This window comes from Trachypithecus francoisi, unplaced genomic scaffold, assembly GCF_009764315.1.
Source record: "Trachypithecus francoisi isolate TF-2019V2 unplaced genomic scaffold, Tfra_2.0 Lachesis_group5, whole genome shotgun sequence".
Classification (NCBI taxonomy): Eukaryota; Metazoa; Chordata; class Mammalia; order Primates; family Cercopithecidae; genus Trachypithecus; species Trachypithecus francoisi.
The window spans coordinates 126,829,008-126,846,964 of NW_022681470.1; the positions used below are offsets into that span (position 1 = coordinate 126,829,008).

At 45.0% G+C, this 17,957-nt stretch overlaps 1 long non-coding RNA gene across 1 annotated transcript in view; it reads left to right on the forward strand.

The window, feature by feature from the left end:
- The window catches only part of LOC117076556, a 222,821-nt gene that overhangs the window by 134,629 nt on the left and 70,235 nt on the right, over positions 1 to 17,957 (forward strand). Inside the window, exon 2 of the long non-coding RNA XR_004434405.1 lies at positions 8,594 to 8,760. This is a non-coding gene — a long non-coding RNA (uncharacterized LOC117076556). The remainder of the gene's footprint in view (positions 1 to 8,593; positions 8,761 to 17,957) is intronic.

The window sequence follows — 17,957 nt, forward strand, 5'->3', positions numbered from 1 at the left end:
GGTGGAGCTGGGGTCAGGGAAAGTATGTGTAACAGCACCAAATTGGCCGGGCGCCGTGGCTCAAGCCTGTAATCCCAGCACTTTGGGAGGCCGAGACGGGCGGATCACGAGGTCAGGAGATCGAGACCATCCTGGCTAACACAGTGAAACCCCGTCTCTACTAAAAAATACAAAAAACTAGCCGGGCGACGTGGCGGGCTCCTGTAGTCCCAGCTACTTGGGAGGCTGAGGCAGGAGAATGGCGTAAACCCAGGAGGCGGGGCTTGCAGTGAGCTGAGATCCGGCCACTGCACTCCAGCCTGGGCGGCAGAGCGAGACTCCGTCTCAAAAAAAAAAAAAAAAAAAAAAAAAAAAACAGCACCAAATCAATCTGGCTCAACTTTTATGGAACAAAGTTGTGAGTTGTTTTTCAATTGCCATGGACCCCCAGGTTGAAGGTCACATAACCTGAGCATGCCTAAATGAAGCAAGTATGCAACCACAGGGTTGGCACTGAGGAGTGGACTGAAGGGGGGACTGATGTAAGAAGCAGACAGTGCATGACAGAACTCAGGCTCCAATCAAATCAAGCTGTGGAATCACTCGATGGCAGGGTCTAGGCAGATCGTGCCTCCTGGCAACACCTCATTGCAGGATCCAGTGAGATCATACCTCCTTGCCAGTTGACCGGCAATAAAACTTTTCTTTTCTCAAAAGCTTGTGCCATAATATTGGCTTCTATGTGCATCGGGCACCGAGTCCATTGATTGTTCAGTAACATACGGACTCACGAACTCATCCTTTCAGCACCTATGAACTGAGTGTTAAAATGGGATTTTGTCCTGGCATGTTGGGAAGACAGAGGAGGAGCACTGGATCCGACTTGATATTTGGGAAGATTTCCTGAAGAAAATGATACCTGGGCCGATCTTTGGTAAAAGACTTATCCAAGTAAAGTAGGCATTGGGTAAATGAGTATCAACAGAGGGAATCCTGACAGCAAAGCGCAGAGGTGTGAGGCAATGCAGTGTGTGAGACAATTAAATGCAATTTTTGTGCCCAGATGATATGGTTTGGTTCTGTGTCCCCACCCAAATCTCAACTTGAATGGTATCTCCAAAATTCCCACTTGTTGTGGGAGGGACCCAGGGGGAAGCAATTGAATCATGGGCGCCATTCTTTCTGATGCTATTCTTGTGATAGTGAATTAGTCTCACGAGATCTGATGGGTTTATCAGGGGTTTTCGCTTTTGCTTCTTCCTCATTCCTTTTTTCTCTTGCCGCCACCATGTAAGAACTGCCTTTTGCCTCCCACCATGATTCTGAGGCCTCCCCAGCTGTGTGGAACTATAAATCTAATTAAAGCTCTTTTCTTCCCAGTCTGGGGTATGTCTTTATCAGCAGCATGAAAATGGACTAATACACCAGGATAGAAAGAGGATTGTAGGACCTAGGGGCCAGGCAAGGCCTTAGACCCACCACCATCGATGACACCCTGGATGTGCAGCCCCAGCCCATTTATTCATTCTTCTTAATGCTGCTGCTTCCTTGTGGCCTAGAACAGATTCCAAACGTAAGCAAAGAGCCTTCTCAGATTTACTTAGGATGAAAACAGAGACCGATTCCAGAAAGGGGCATTCCTAACGCTGCCCTTACCAAGGAGAGGGGAGTTCTGTTTAATTGGCAGCAGTCTTCTTCACGGGAAAGCCCTAAGTGAATGGGATAACTGCTAAAGGAAGCAGCAACCCGGGACTTCCACCCAACCTCCTCCCTGCCCCCACGTCCTGGAAGAGTGGTTTCCAGCACCACCCACGTGCAGGGCAAAGGAGAGAGTGGGGAGCTTTTAGGGATATAGATTTCCAGACCCCATGTGAGTCAGAGCATGGGAAGTGGTATTTAAGAGGCTCTGAATGTGGCTTGGATGTCCAAACAGGTTTCTGAAACTCTCTTGGAGCCACATTTCCCAAGCTGTGTTCCATTGATCTGGGAGCTACTGGGCCCTATGATGTTAACCAGACTTCTTGATTACAAGACCTCTCCCTTCTCTTTATCAGCTCATACACTTTAAGAGCCTCCAAGACCGGGGGAACAACCATTGAAGAGGAATATATTAATACTATACTTTCTAATTATAAATATAGTTTCTAAATATATTGCCCATATAGTCTCTCTCTCTCTCTCTCTCTCTCTCTCTCTCTCTCTCTCTCTCTCTCTCTCTCTCTCTCTCTCTCTGGTGGAGTATTTCTCAAGACTATGCAGCACATGCACAAGACTCCACACAGCCCACTTTTGAGGGAAAGTCACTCTAGAAGCTCAGGAAAAGGGTGACTTCCATCACCCATTGAGGTCCATGCTGCAGGAATGGGGCCAAGGCAGGGTGGTCACCTCGCACCAGCCAGCCAGGGATCGCCATGTAGTCAGGAGATCTCAGGGCGAAGGACAGCAGCCTCAATGCGTGGAACCTGGCTGGTGAGAGTTCTGTTGCAGAGCCAAGGCTTCCTGGGCAGTTTCTAGTTATCTGAAGAGGATGATTATGCTCTCCCTGGCACACTGCTTTCCACTGGAGCAAACTGATGGGCCTGGCTGTTTCACTGTGATGTGTGGGCCCCAAAGTGAAAGGCTGGAGTCTTATTTACGGGGTTGTAGAACTGACCAAAAAACACCTCCCATCCCTTCGTGCTTGCTTAGGGTGCTTCAGGGAGACCTGACATGGGTGCCTGTAGCAGTCACAGAACATCCACATGCTGTTGGTGCAGCTAGGGCCCAAATAAGTCAAAAAGGAAGCATGTTAGAGCTGCGTCCCTCACAGGAACCAACCTGCTCAGGAGGATGATGGCAAAGCCCACAAAAGGCAGCAGCTACAGGGAGCCTCTTGTTTCTATGTTCAACATGGTGAATGTCAACCAGCGCAAAAATTACTGCAGGTCAGAGTGTCGCTGCCAGTGATGACATGCTAAACTTGGCCAAGCCCCCTCTCCTGTGCATGAGGTAGGGCTGGAGAGAGCAGTGCAGAGTGCTCCAGAGACTGGTAAAGCTGAGGACTGGGTATGGATTGATCCCTCACTGGGGTTTAGAACTGTGTGGCACAGCACCCTGCAAATCAGCTGTGAATGTCATATACTCAGGTTACAGTTGATGCCAAGATGGGGCTTTAAGCTTGGAAAAGTTTAACTTTTGGGGAAGGAAGGAAAGATTGGGGAAAGAATGAAAAAGGAGGAGGAGAGAGAAAAGAAAACATATTATGCTTTCTGTGCTGGGTGCATACATTTTCTCATTTAACCTTCAGCACACCCAGTGAGGTGAGTACTCTTATTACTCCTAGGACAGGCATGACATAAATGGGAAGGACAGTGGTCAAAAGACTTGCCCACTCCACATAGCAACGATTCTCACTCCTGCTTGCAGGTGTGCCTGGTGGAGCAGGAAGAGGGCAGGTTGGAGGGGATAAAGGAGAGATGCTGTAGTCCTAGGGAAAGAGGATGGTTCCTGGGGTCACAGGACTGGAAGCACAAAGAACAAGGGGGTGGAGTATCAATTTCTACAGGGTTGAAGACAGCACTTCTTTAGCATCTAGGCTGGGGCTTCTAGACAACTTTTTATGTTTTCTCTGGATTCTTCTCCTTGGGAACAGATGCTTTGTAAGTTACACTCTTATTTATGTTTGTCTTATTTCTGTTTATTTACCTATTCCCTTGGAGCTCCCAGGAAGGGCTGTGGCCTGTGGCCACTTTTCCTCTGAGTGGGACCAGCAGTTGGAAGCAGTGGGAATGAGAAGGGAGGGGACTGGAAGGCCGGCTGGTGCCCAGGAGCATCTTCAAAGCCTCATGGGAATTTGGCCCACCCACCGCTGCCCTTCCACAAATGGAATCTTTTCATTTTAACAGCCGGCCCGGAGGCCTTTCGGCAGATCCAGTTGAGCTCTGTAATTTTCATGAGACCACATGCTTCTTCTGAGACCCATTCCTTTGCCAAATGGGCACAGGATCCTGTGGCCAGAGGGATAACTGGAAATGCGTGGGCCAGGCAGATACCCCATTTCTGATAAGACCAGCAGCTTCAACAGCCTGAATAAGACTTGCAAAATCAGGCAAGGAAACTTCTGCACTGCCATCCCACTGTTCCTCTTCTGTGACCTCAGGCCTGGATGTTGCCTGACAGCCCACCCACCACAGCACACCCCACCTGAAGCCACGGGGATGTGGGATCTTAGCTTCCCCTGGCTCCTGGGAAAACCTGCTTTCATGTCATACCTGGGCATGACCACTTTCTCAGGGGCAGAAGGCCGCCATGGTGGCAAGGCTGAAGGGCAGCCTCTTTCTCCCTCTCTTCCTGCTCCCCTGTGTGAAGGATCTGGGCCTGTGTCTCACGGCCCTCCAGGAAGACAGGCAGGAAAGTAAGGGTGAGCACAGGCCTGAGAAGAAGCGAGGCAGCTAGTAATGAAAATGAGAATCAGTTCTCCTTCATGTTTCCCTTGGGTTTCCTTTCAAGGCATTACTGAAATCAGGGTCAAGAGGCCATCTGGTTTCTAACCCAGAACAACCCACTCCAGAACACTGTAGGGACCCGGGAGGGTGACCACGTGCTCTCCCTTGGTGACCCCCACTGGCGTTGAGTCACTCTTTCCAACAGCTACCAAGCAGGCTCCCTTCGATCCTCTGCGGAGGTGAACCCCTGCTGGGCAGGGCCCTTCTACACTCAAGACTGGCTAATAAAGGACCCCTAAACCTGGTGTGTGTGTGTATGTATGTGTGTGTGTGTGTGTGTGTGTATGTGTGTGTGCGCTTTAACAGCTTTATGGAGATATAATTCATATGCCATACAATACACCCATTTAAAGTGTACATTCGATGGCTTTTAGTATATTCACAGAATTGTGCAACTACCACTACTAATTCCAAACATTTTCATCACTCCAAAAAGAATTTCCTTAGTCATCCTTCCCCCAATCCTCCCAATTTCCCAGCCCTAGGCAATCACTAATCTACTTTCTGTCCCTGTACTTATCAATTAGGAATATTTCACATAAATGGAATCATACAATATGTGTCCTTCAGAAGGCTGGCTTCTTTTACTTAGCCTAATATCTTCAAGCTTTACCCACATTGTAGCACATAGCAGTTCTTCATTCCTTTTTATGACTGAATAATATTCCAGTGTGTGGTTCTACCAGCCAATTTATCCATTCATCATGGTCATTTGGATTGTGTTGACTTTTTGGCTATTATGAATAATTTTCTATGAACGTTCACATACAAGTTTTTGTGAGGACATATGTTTTCATTTCTCTTGAGTGTATATCTAGGAGTGGAATTTCAGGGTCATTGCTCACCCTATGTTTAATATCTGAGGAACTGTCAGCCTGTTTTTCAAAATATGTTCCCAGTAGCAAAGTATGGGGGTTCCAATTTCTTCACAGCCTCAATAATGCTTGTTTATTATCTTTTTCTGATTACAGTCATCCTAGTGGGTGTGATGTGGTATCTCATTGTTTTTGATTTGCATTTCCTTGACAGCTTGAATCTTTACTTTTCAGAACTTTAAACCTTTCATCTTTCAACCCAGGCTCCAGTTCTTTGTTCATTTTGTCAGTCTGAAAGAGGTGGAAACTCTTCCCTGAGCCATGACAACATTAGCTCCCCAAGTACCCTGAGAAATCTGGAGTCTGTTTTGGCATTTTTTGAGATTTCTCAGCAATAAAACCTTGTCAATTGCTATCCTTTGAAATTCTCTGAATTCTTTGAAATTTTCACATCTCTATTTATAAAAGGGATTTTTCAACAAATTAGTAGCATAAAAAGGGGGTACTGTTCTAAATTTAAAAAGGCATTAGAGACACAACCTAATGTAATGTGTACATTGTAGTTATATCATGATTTGAGCAAACTGACAGTGAAACGACATTTTGGGGGCAATCTAAGAAAAGGCAAAAGTATTAGGTGACACCAAAGAACTGTCGCTAATTATGTTAGGTATGATGGTGTTGCAATTATATAAGAAAATCTCCATATTTTTAAGAGATATCTACTGATATCCCTGAAGTAGGAATAAAATGACATGTCTGAAATTTGTTTTAAACTACATCAGCAAAGGAAAAAGATGAAGCATAGATGGTACAGTGTGAACAATGGGATATGGAGGTTCACTCTACTTTTCTATTTCATATATGCTTGAAATTTGTCATAATAATAATAATAACTATGGAGACAATCCTAAAATATTAATGTAAGTTGAAAAACTGTAAAATATCTGGGTCCCAGACTACAGAATGTCATTATGTTCAGCTAAAATATTTTTAGGTTTGTACTTAAAAAGTAACAAAACTGATTCAAACATATCTTATATATTGTATTTTAACTTAAAAGATTGTTCAGGGCCAGGCACAGTGGCTCATGCCTGTAACTGAAGCACTTTGGGAGGCCAAGGCAGGCGGATCATTTGAGGTCAGGAGTTTGAGACCAGTCTGGCCAACATGGTGAAACCACGTCTCTACTAAAAATACAAAAAAATTAGCTTGGCATGGTGGTGCATGCCCGTAATCCCAGCTACTGGGGAGGCTGAGGCAGAAGAATCACTTGAACCCAGTAGACAGAGGTTGCAGTGAGCTGAGATCGCACCACTGCAGTCCAGCCTGGATGACAGAGTGAGACTCCATCTCAAGAAAAAGAAAAAAAGGGCCGGGCGCGGTGGCTCAAGCCTGTAATCCCAGCACTTTGGGAGGCTGAGACGGGCGGATCACGAGGTCAGGAGATCGAGACCATCCTGGCTAACACGGTGAAACCCCGTCTCTACTAAAAAATACAAAAAACTAGCTGGGCGAGGTGGCGGGCGCCTGTAGTCCCAGCTACTCGGGAGGCTGAGGCAGGAGAATGGCGTAAACCCGGGAGGCGGAGCTTGCAGTGAGCTGAGATCCGGCCACTGTACTCCAGCCTGGGCGACAGAGTGAGACTCCGTCTCAAAAAAAAAAAAAAAAAAAAAAAAAAAAAACAAAAACAAAAAAGAAAAAGAAAAAAAGATTAGTCAATGTTTTGATGTTAAGACTTTTTTTCTTTCAGTATGGGTCCTTCTGATTGGCATTTGTGTTTTGTTTTTATTATATAAACTACAGGTACACTGTCTTTTTTATAATTTTTAGTTTTAGCTTCTTCAAAGGGAAATAAGATATAGACACTATAGGACTGAGTGTAGAATCTTTCTACATTTTTTACTGTTTTCATCAAACACCACCACTTACTTCAAACATCAAAATTGACTGCAAATATTTTTAGAAATTTACCTTTGTTTGCCCCTTAATTTAGTTTTCTTTTTATATAACCAACAGATCTCTTTTTGCACTTATATTTCATTGCTTTATTTGATACTCAAGTAAATTACATGGTTACAATTAAAGGACTGTTGCCATAAACAGGCTTGGGGACAAGTGCAGCTGCCCCCTGGTAAGCATATAGCTCATATAGCTCAGCTGGTGGCAGCTAAAGCATAGGGTGTGGGCTTCATGCTGAGAGGCATTGGCCAGCATATTTTACAGGAAGATGAAAAATACTATGGTTTGAATGTATATGTCCCTCCAAAATGTATGTGTTAGAACTTAGCCCCCGAATTAAGATAGTATTACAAAGTGGCACCTTTGGTAGAGTGCTCACAGGTGGGAATAGAACCCTTATAAAAGAGCTTGAGGGAGAGAGTCCACCCCTTTTTTCCCTCTGCCATGTGAAGACACAGCAACAAGGAGCCACCCTGGAAGCAGAGGACAATATCTTACCAATCACCAAATCTGCTGGCACCATGGTCTTGAGCTTCCCAGCCTTCAGCCTATGGGAAATAAATTTCCATTATTTATAAATCACACAGTCTAAGGTATTTTGTTACAGCTGCAAGAATGGACAAAGACAGAATATAGTAGGTTAAAAGGTGATCCATTTAAAAAGCTTCTTCTCTGCTCGGAACAGTGTCAGTTGACTATAGTTTTCATCATCCATCAAGTTATTTGAGTGACAAGTAACTGGCCAACAAGTTCTTTGATTGAAGCTGGAGTCTTCAACATGGTGCTGCAGACCATGCAGTTCATTCTACCCATGGGATTGTGGTCAGGACCCTGCAGGCACCAAACCTGGGAAAAGGGAGCTGGGAGATGAGTTAAGGAGCATGAGTTATTTAATCAAGTAATGTTGGCTGTTGCTCTTTCCAGAGACTAAAGTTGTTCAAATGGTTCCCACAGCAAATTTATGCAGAGAATGGGGGCCAGCAGCTAAAACCCAAGCCTTCTGGATTCCACTGCAGCCTTTTCTCCAGACTCTGCTTGTCTCCCTGGGGTGAGGCTCGGGGTGGATGAGTGCTTCCCTCTTCCAGGTGGTTTGGCAGCCCTCTCCTTGCAGAACATGATGTGCTCTTGTGGGAGGAAAAGAGGGGATGATTATGAATCACAGAGTGTCAGAGCTGGAAGGGGCCTTAGTGACTTTTACTCCCACTGTCCCATTTTACGATGAAGAGATTGTGGTCCAGATAAGAGGTTATGGCTTTTCACCAACTTGACCACCACACTGTTTATGCTCAGCAAACATAGATATGCTATTATGTATTAATTCCAAACTTCTGCTCCCAATTTTCTGACGCTCAGAGGGACACCTTGTATTGCTGGATGATAAAAGAGGAACAAACTGACGAAGTGCTGACAAGGCAATGACAGAACGTGAGAGATTTATTGCTGCGTGGGAAGAGATCTTCAGTGATCATGTAGCCTGAAGCTCTCATTTTGTCATCGAGGGACACCAAAACTCAGAGCAGGTTAGTGACCGAATTATCTAAGGCATGAGCTAGGTAGTACAAGCAAATGAATTTTAAAATGCTGGAAATTAATCAGTTGAAATACATTGCACCTGGGTTGCCAAGAGCCTCAGATTGGCTAGTTCATTTTATCTCATGCATCTCCTCACCAGTGCCTAGTACAGATCCATAGTAAGTTCTTGATAAATGTTCTTTAAATAAATTATGAAGATCATCATTCAAGTTAACATAGCATAAGGCAAAATATATATTCCATAAGGAGACTAAAGGTAGTCAAGACCATAGTTGGTTGAAAGGGTAGGAAAGGCTTTGGGGTGGGGCTTGAAAATGAGTGGGATTTTGAGGGTTGGGTTAGGGGAGCTGTAGATGGGAAGATCATGTTCTCGTACAGGGAACAGTGACCATGATAAAGAGGCAGAGGGCAGGTGACCCTGGAGTTTGGGGAATTTCAGGACATCCGATTGGCCACAGCATAGTATTGGAGCAGGGGAGTAGGGGTGGTGGGCTTGTCACCGAGGGCCCAGAACTCTCTGTCCTTAATTCTTCAGGAGGTTCTGGAGAGGTTTATAGCTTTGAGGAGGGGAAGGACATACATGACCCATTCTTGGCAACAAGACGTTGCAGGATGCTGATATTCAGTTCAGACACAGGAATTTTCTCCACTTCATCCAAATGTCCTGACTCTGGCTCTGTGAAGAGGTCAGAAAAACACTGGGGACTGTCTTTCTTTGGAAATACTTTTGGACCATCGAAGTTTTCAGGGAGATAAACATCCTTATGACGTTTCTGGTGGTCCAGGCCCATCTGGCCGAGGAAGTACAAAGATAAATGAAGATTAGGCATACTGGAGGGGAATATTTGCTAAACATTCTTCATTCTTCAAAAAGGTTCAGGCTCAGTTCAACTTTGGGAGTGAGGCTTGAACTAATGTTGATTTTATCAGCACCTGTTTGCTCCAAGGCTGTAGAAGAAAGATTGTTTGCATTCCTTCTTATGGTGGTGCTGGAGGAAACAACAATGACCATTTATTGGGTGTGTCCTATTATGTCCTCTGTTAGGCAGTTAGGTATACTTTTTTTTTTTTTTTTCAATTGAGACAGAATCTTGCTCTGTCGCCAAGACTGGAGTGCAGTGGCATGATCTTGGCTCACTGCAACCTCTGCCTCCCAGGTTTAATTTGATTCTCCCGCCTCAGCCTCCCGAGTAGCAGGGATTACAGGCACCCACCATCAAGCCTGGTTAATTTTTGTATTTTTGTAGAAACGGGGGTTTCACCACGTTGCCCAGGCTGGTCTTGAACTCCTGACCTCAGGTGATCTGCCCGCCTAGGCCTCCCAAACAGTTACGTATACTTTCACTAGTCTTTTCACAATTTTGAGAGGTAGTTTTAGAGGTGTGTGATAGCTTTTGTTTTTGTCTCTCCAGCAAGATTTTCCGTTCTCCTGGCATTTGTGGCCATGTGACCTGGGCCTGGCCAATCATTATCACTCATCCCCTGACCACAGTGATTGGACCAGGGAGTGGGCACAGGACCCAATCTGCTCCAATCCTGGTCCTTTCCTGAGACTGATCCCTTGATGCAGGGAGAGAGAAGTACTTTCCGCCTGGATTGCTAAACTGAGGCTGCCCCGATTGTATGACAGTTGTACTGCAGCTCAGTCCTACTTCCTTTATTTTCTCACAGTTGTTGTTCCTGAGCATTGGCTTCAAAAACCTTGCTGCTCATTTATCTTGTCTCCCAGGGAACCAACCAAAGAGGAGGAGGAGGAGAAGAGTGGTGGGGGTGGGTTGCTGACGTCTGACTTTAGAGAATTTTTCTTTCATCACACAATAAAATTAAAAAATAAAAAGACAAGGATGCAGGACACCCTCAGAGTTCATCCGTCATATTTTCAAAAGGAAATTTTAAGCCCGCAATCTTTCCATCAGCTGCCAGGAGTATTTTCTAGAATAGTTGAAGGGTGTTTTTGCCTAAAACCTGGGGGTTGGTATAGGTGGCCTTTCAAGGATGCTTCTAGCTTCAAGTTTCTGTCAATTATGCTTTGCACATCTAAGAGCTGTTTGGGCTGGAGAATTTCAGAGAAATTTTCCATGTTCCAGTGTTGAGATTCAGCGTCTTTTTACTGAGTGGGCATTGATGAGAAGTGCCTCTGAACTCGCAGGGGTGATGCAGTCCCTGGCCAGCCTGCCAACTCTAGATACTCTCATCGCTCCAATGCTGTCACACTTGCTATTTTTAGGTCTGTTATGGGCAAATCTGTAGCAAGCATTCCAAAAGCTAAAACACTTTTAACTCTCTCCAGAGCAGCCAGAGATCCTCCCTCATAGCAAAGCCAGGTAACCCTAGGGGCCGGGGCACCATACGCACTATCCCTGAGGGGCCGAGCGGGCTGAAATCAGCCTGCACCCTGCTTGCTAACCGTGCGTGGGGACGCTGTGTCCACTTGGAAGACTGGATGCCTTTCTCCAGTTTCACACTGACTACTTCCTCCCTGCCAAGAGCACACCTTCCCTCCATCTGAAGAAATAAAAGGAGCTTGGGGCCCCAGCATGAATGATTGCCAGGGGCTGGGACACACCTATCATGGGCAGGTGTGTTCAGAGTTAATAAACCTTTGTTCAGGGTGCATAAAGACTTAATCTGCATTCACATTAAATAGGCTGATCGGATACGACAACAATTTCCCACTGTTATTTGAATGGCAAACAGGATTTAGAGCACAAGGGAAGGAACTTTTTTGTATATATAAGTTTTCATGCGGAAAGTCCACAGAGTTTACCTGTAATCTTCGCTCACAATCAGACAAAAGGATTAGAGCTGGACATGTACAGCTTATCAAAAAGCTTAGAGGGAGACCAAAGGAGGGCAAATGCAATTTTTTCTTTCTTTTATGCCCATGTCAAAATGCATGCTTTAGTCAACATCTTGAAAACTCTCCAGTGGAGGTAACTCTACCTTCCTGTACTACAACTATTAGGTAGGTGCAAAAGTAATTGCAGTTTTTGCCTTCAAAAAAAAAAAAAAAAAAAGGCAAACACTGTAATTACATTTCACCAACCTAGTACTTGAGGACGATGATAGAGCACTGCCAGAGAAGCACTGCAGCCCCAGCCTCATGGCTGGAGCATCTTGTCACTCTGAAGGGGCAAATAGGCCTTATATAAGGGACAGGGCAGGCCACTTCTGGTGAATTGCATACCTTGCAGTGAGACATGGGCTGAGGGTCCCGGGATTGGTGAGAGCAGTTAGCATGTTTGTGCCCCAAACCTTCAGTCTGAGGAGGACAGGAAGAACTTCTCTAGAAACACTAAAGTCAATGGGAAACGAACTTGGGCTTGAGTTATTTTCTGATCAATTTGATTTAAATATAATATTCATAAAAAGAATACATGAAACTAATAGCCTGAATGACAGACCCAGTGGATATGACCTGCTTGGGCAATTTGAGTGACTCTGGCTTTAAGTTTAATATGACTTTTATTGAAGAAATTTTTTTCTAATGGTAAAGAAAAGAAGTAAATCACTAATACCTTAGCAAGAGTGAGTTTGTCATCTGGAATCAGGGGAACAAGAGGAGAGGTCTGGCTGTTGTGTGGGAGTTAGGATGAGGGTCGACAGGAATCTGGAAGTGAAGGGGAAAGGCCTGATAAGGGAGTTTGTCCCCATCCTGCAAGCTTGGCTTTTTTATGAACTTTTTCGGAGTTACAAGAGCACACTATATTCAGTCCTAGCCTCTGTTTTGTAGCCGAAGTGTTGGAAAATGTGGATTTCCTTGTTTCTGCACAATAGGGGTGCCTCAGACTTCCAGACATAAACAGTGCATCCCGCAGGCCAATGCTTCTGAGTCAGGTTTGGGCCACAGGATCCCACCAGAATCAAGGAACAGCCAGCCTTACTGAAAACCAAGCCACCCTGAGCAAATCCATTTTGAATTCCAAAGTTAATGTGAAGCACCTATGAAAATAAACATAGGCAGAAGCAGCTGTTAGAGGGAACACAGTTGCTCTGTTTGTTCTGTAGGGGCTAGATACCTAGAGGAAGCCCTCCTCTTGCAAACAGAATAGATCATAGGATCTGGAGAAAAGAGGCAACAAATCAGCCAGAGAGTATGTAGCTCTAGATTAGTTGGGTTTCTTGTGTTCCTAAATGTTTTTCTTCATAAAAGACCCTTGATCATGTGGCAGTCCATCTACCCATCCATCCTCCCATCAGTCTATCCATCCACTCATCCTTCCATCTATTTACTCATCATCCATTCATCCACCCATCTACTCATCCACCCATCTCTCCACTTATCATCCAATTATTCATCCATCCATCCATCCATCATCCATCCACTCATCTTTTCACCCATGATCCACTCACCCATGTATGTATTCATCCACCCATCTATCCACCCACCATCCATTCATCCACCCATACATTAACTTATTCATCCAACTGTCTGCCCATTATCTACCCACCCATCCCCCCTACCTATCTCCCTACTCATCTACCTCTCCATCCATCCCCCAAATACTACTTGATACCCATTACATGTGCCAAGCTAAGGATAGCTGGTCAAACATACTTATCTACTCGCTGAGTGGGCAGGAAGTAGGGTGTTCTCTTTGGTAAAGGAAATGACTGACAGACATAATAAGGCCCAGTAAGATGCAGTAGAGCATAGAGATAAAAAACACAGGCTTCATGGTGAGGCTGTCACTTTCTAGCTATGCAGGAAAGTTGCTTAACTTCTCAGCACCTCAGTTCTGAGGTGAAGGAATAATAGGAGTTCCCGCTTTACAGGGTCTTTGTAGGAATTAAGTGATTCATTGAAACCTAAGTGCTTAGCACAGTGCCTAGCACATATGATGTCCTCAATAAATTTTAGCTTGTGTTATTAAAAGTAGGACATCTAGAGAAACAGAGTGAATTATGTAATCTAAAGAGGCAGTGGGAAAGGAGTTTCTTAACCCATTTCCCATTTGCCCCGGAGCACTTGCAGCTGCAGAGTTCACCCCAACAAAACTCACAGATTACAGTCCTAACTTTACCCCCAAAGTTTGCCACAGAATATTTCGCTTTTATTATTATTTTTGCATTGCTGTAGTATATCGACTTTGGGAACAAAATATATCATTCTGTTTATAGCATTCTGTCCATTTATAAAATAAATGTCATTCCTGATCACTGGAAATGTCAAATCCTAGAAAATGTAGCATTCCTACGCATGATGTTAATTCTGTGGTGAACTTATGGCACTGAAATGGTGTGACAAGGAGGTGACAATGTTGTTCACATTCCACAATGATACTGTGATTGAAGTAAACAGAAATGGAAAGAAGTCTAAGAAGCCACGTGTCATTGTGGATTATCACAAGAATGTGGGAGCAGTGGACTGGCTGATCAGATGCTCACTTCCTATCCAGCTGAGCACAAAAGGCACAAGGTTTGGTCTAAGAAATTCTTATTTATTTATTTATTTATTTAGAGACAGAGTCTCACTCTCTCACCTAGGCTGGAGTGCAATGGCACGATCTTCTCACTGCAACCTCTGCCTCTCGGGTTTAAATGATTCTCCTGCCTCAGCCTCCCAAGTAGCTGGAATTATAGACATGTGCCACCACGCCCAGCTAATTTTTGTATTTTTAGTAGAGATGGGGTTTCTCCACATTGGTCAGGCTGGTCTCTAACACCTGACCTCAGGTGATCCACCTGCCTCGGCCTCCCAAAGTGCTGGGATTACAGGTGTGAGCCACCATACCCAGCCTTAATTATGTGTATACTTTTCTTTTCTTTTTTTTTTTTGTTTTGAGATGGAGTCTCGCTCTGTCGCCTAGGCTGGAGTGCAGTGGCGCAATCTTGGCTCACTGCAACCTCTGCCTCTCGGCTTCAAGCGATTCTCCTGCCTCAGCCTCCCAGAGAGCTGCGACCCAGCCACTTTTTGTATTTTCAGTACAGACAGGTTTTACCATGTTGGTCAGGCTGGTCTCACACTCCTGACCTCAGGTGATCCACCCGCCTAGACCCCCCAAAGTGCTGGGATTACAGGTGTGAGCCACCGTGCCCAGCTGGTCTAAGAAATTCCTTTGCCACCCTCTAAACATTGCAGTGCTGAGCTCCTACATCCTGTTTGGGAAGGACAATCCTGAGCACATGATGAGCCATGTAAACTTCAGGCTGACGTTGAGTGGAAGAATGCTGGAAAAGCATCACAGGCCAGGGCAGCAACGTCTTCAAGGTCGTCCGTGCTCTGATGATGTCACACTTCTTCCCTGTCTGGAAGACATTTCCCCAAGAGCGTACCACCGGTATCAGGGAAACAGAATCCAACTGGTGGCTGCAAAGTTTGCTGAGCGCACAATGATAAAGATGGCCAGAAGGTCCGGAGAGAAATGCAATATTTTTGTGCAGAATGTGATGTTCTGCCTTTGTCCCATGCTTTGAAATTTACCACATGAAAAATAAAATTAAATACGGATCATCATATACATTTCTGTTACATTAGAATTAGAGACAAGTTCTGTTTAGAAATCACTCCAAGAACAGTTTTTATATTTTGTTTTCACATTGAAAAAATCAGTCAGATTTGCTTCAGCTTCAAGAAGCATGTTTATGTAAAATTAAATGAGTCCTGGCAGTGAGCTAGCTGCAGATTTTTTTTTTTTTTTCTCTAAATGGAAAATGGGACAGAAAGATGCATTCGAGGCCATGACCAGGCTCTGGGTACTTTACAAATGCCCAGTGGCTGGGCGTGGAGGGAATACATTGCTGGGGGAAGCTAAAACCTAGGGCTTTCTCGCCTGTTGTCTCCTTGTTCCCATAAGTCCAGCAATGGCTCAAACCAATAGTGTAGCCAACAAACAAAAGGCCCCAGTGAGGAAAGTCAGGGGTTGAGGGACACCCCAGAAAAATAGAGCGGGGGAGGTCAGAAGACCTTAGGGGCAGAAATCCTGCAGGATCCTGACAAGGGGCCAAACTGGCAGCCAAGAGAGGTAGCTGAGGCTGTGAGAGACAAGGCAGATGGAGCCCCTGAACCTGGGGGGCCCTGGCTCTTCTCTACTAAAGATTCCTCCAAGAAAGCAACTGATAAAGGGAGGTCAGGAGTGGCCACAGAAAAGACAAAGGCTGGGTCTAAGGCAGAAGTTCCTGCAGTCAATATAGTGACTTCTGCCAACCCACTGGAATGTCTGGAAGAAATAGAGGCCCTAGTCAGGAATCAGGAATCTGACTGGAGATACGATCTGATATGGACAGGCTAGATGATACTGTCCCTGGCAGGGGAGAGTGGTGCCTGCCCTATAGACATCCTACAGGCTTCTTTTGGCCAACTGGTCCCTGGAACGTGGGAGTCGGGATTAGTTTAAGGGAGAATGCTGTGGATAACAGGAGGATCTCTCCAATCTTGGGAGAGGGCCTGGGAAGCATGAACAGAACAGGTGGAGGTGAGTGGGTCCCATCAAAGATGGGCAGCAAAGGCCCTGGGGCCACCTCAGTGGGCTCTGCCATTAAACATCTCTGGGACTCTTTCTGTATATCTTGAAGGTGGAAGGTAAGTCTCTGAACACTCGCTGCGGACAGCAGTGAGACCCACCACCTGGGGTGAGCTACCTTCATCTCTAGTGGTGGCGTAAAGTCTGAGGAAGATTGGAGACCTAGAAAGAAGGACAGAGAAATTGGAGAAGAATTCCTCCTTCTGGCCCTTAAACTCTGAACTGGGAGAGAGATAGTCTATGGGAGAAGATTGAGATGGATTAGAGAATTCCTCTTAAGGGCCTCTTCCCTACCCCTGCCCCCAGACATGGAAAGAAAGGAAGATCCTGAGTTCCTGCAAGGGAAATTCTAGGCACCTAGCTAGTTCTGAGAAGCAAATAAGCAACTTGATAAGCAAAAAGGTAACGGTAGCTTAAAACAATAGTCAAGGAAGCTAGAATCACAGAATGTTTGGTTCCCCTACAAAAACGAAAGATAACATCTTACCATGTCTCTGAGTTGCTTCTCAGAAACTGGCACCCCACCAAATGGATCTTCTTGCATGTAGACCTCAGATAAGGGGGAACTGGGGACTGAACTCAGCACTGTTCTTTGTTCTACATTTCTTTCTGAGAGGCCTGGAGGAAGTCATACCTAACCAGAGTAACATGCTTTTGTACTGACCCCAAATTTTTAAACAAAACTCTTCTTTAACCAATTACAGAAATCTTTGAATCTGTGACCTGTAAGCCCCCTGATTCAACATATTCCACCCTTTTAGGCCAAAATCAATAAGTAACCTCCATGTATTGAGTTATGATTTTGTCTGTAACTTCTGCTTTCCTGAAATTTATGCCTGCCTTTAAAAATCTTCACCTACAAACCATATGGGGAAGGTTGGGACTTAAGCATTAGCTGCTCGATCCTCCTTGCCTGGCACCCTGCGAATAAACACCTTCCTTTTTCATGCTACAAACCTTGGTGTGGGTATCTGGTGTTACTGTGCTGAGCCAGTGGACCCCAGTTTGGTTCTATAACAAGATAATGGTTATTTTCACACTTACACAGTAGAGAACCTCACTGCCTTAGGAGCAGACACTCCTGAGGCAAGGCAGATCCCAAAGATGCTGGGATAAAATAGCTGAGTTTGTCTAGGAGATGCCACATGCATGGCACCCAGAGAATCCTACCTCGTCCTATAAGATGCATAAAGATGGGCTCAAATACCAATTCAAAGACCCGCAGACAAGAAAAATCACCCCTACAATTCACAAATTCTAAAACGACTTGCTTGTGGTCAGCCTTGGCTTTTGAGTTCCTGCTTCCACTGAATTAGTTCAGTTTCTGACTCAGCTCTTCAGTCTGTAGATGTTGTCTTTGTTTTACATCAAAGTGACCCACATGTGGGACTTGGCCTATTCACTTGACTGCCACTAAAAAAGCCACTCCTACTCAATGTGAATGCCTGTAAAGCAGACTGTCCTGAAGGGGTAAGGAAGCTGTGGAGTTAAGTACATCAGAACAGGGCAAATGACTTTGGAATCTGAAGCAGACCTCCTTATTCCCAGCAGTTTTTTGGCCTCTCAACCACGTGGCTTGCCATCTTTCTTCTTTCTCCATCACCCCCCGCCCAACAAATCTTTTCTGTTCAAGTTCCATTGAATTCTAATTCAGAAAAGTTTAATTATCTTCTAATGAGCTTGTCTTCAGCTAAGTCATGATTCAGGATCTCACCTTCTAA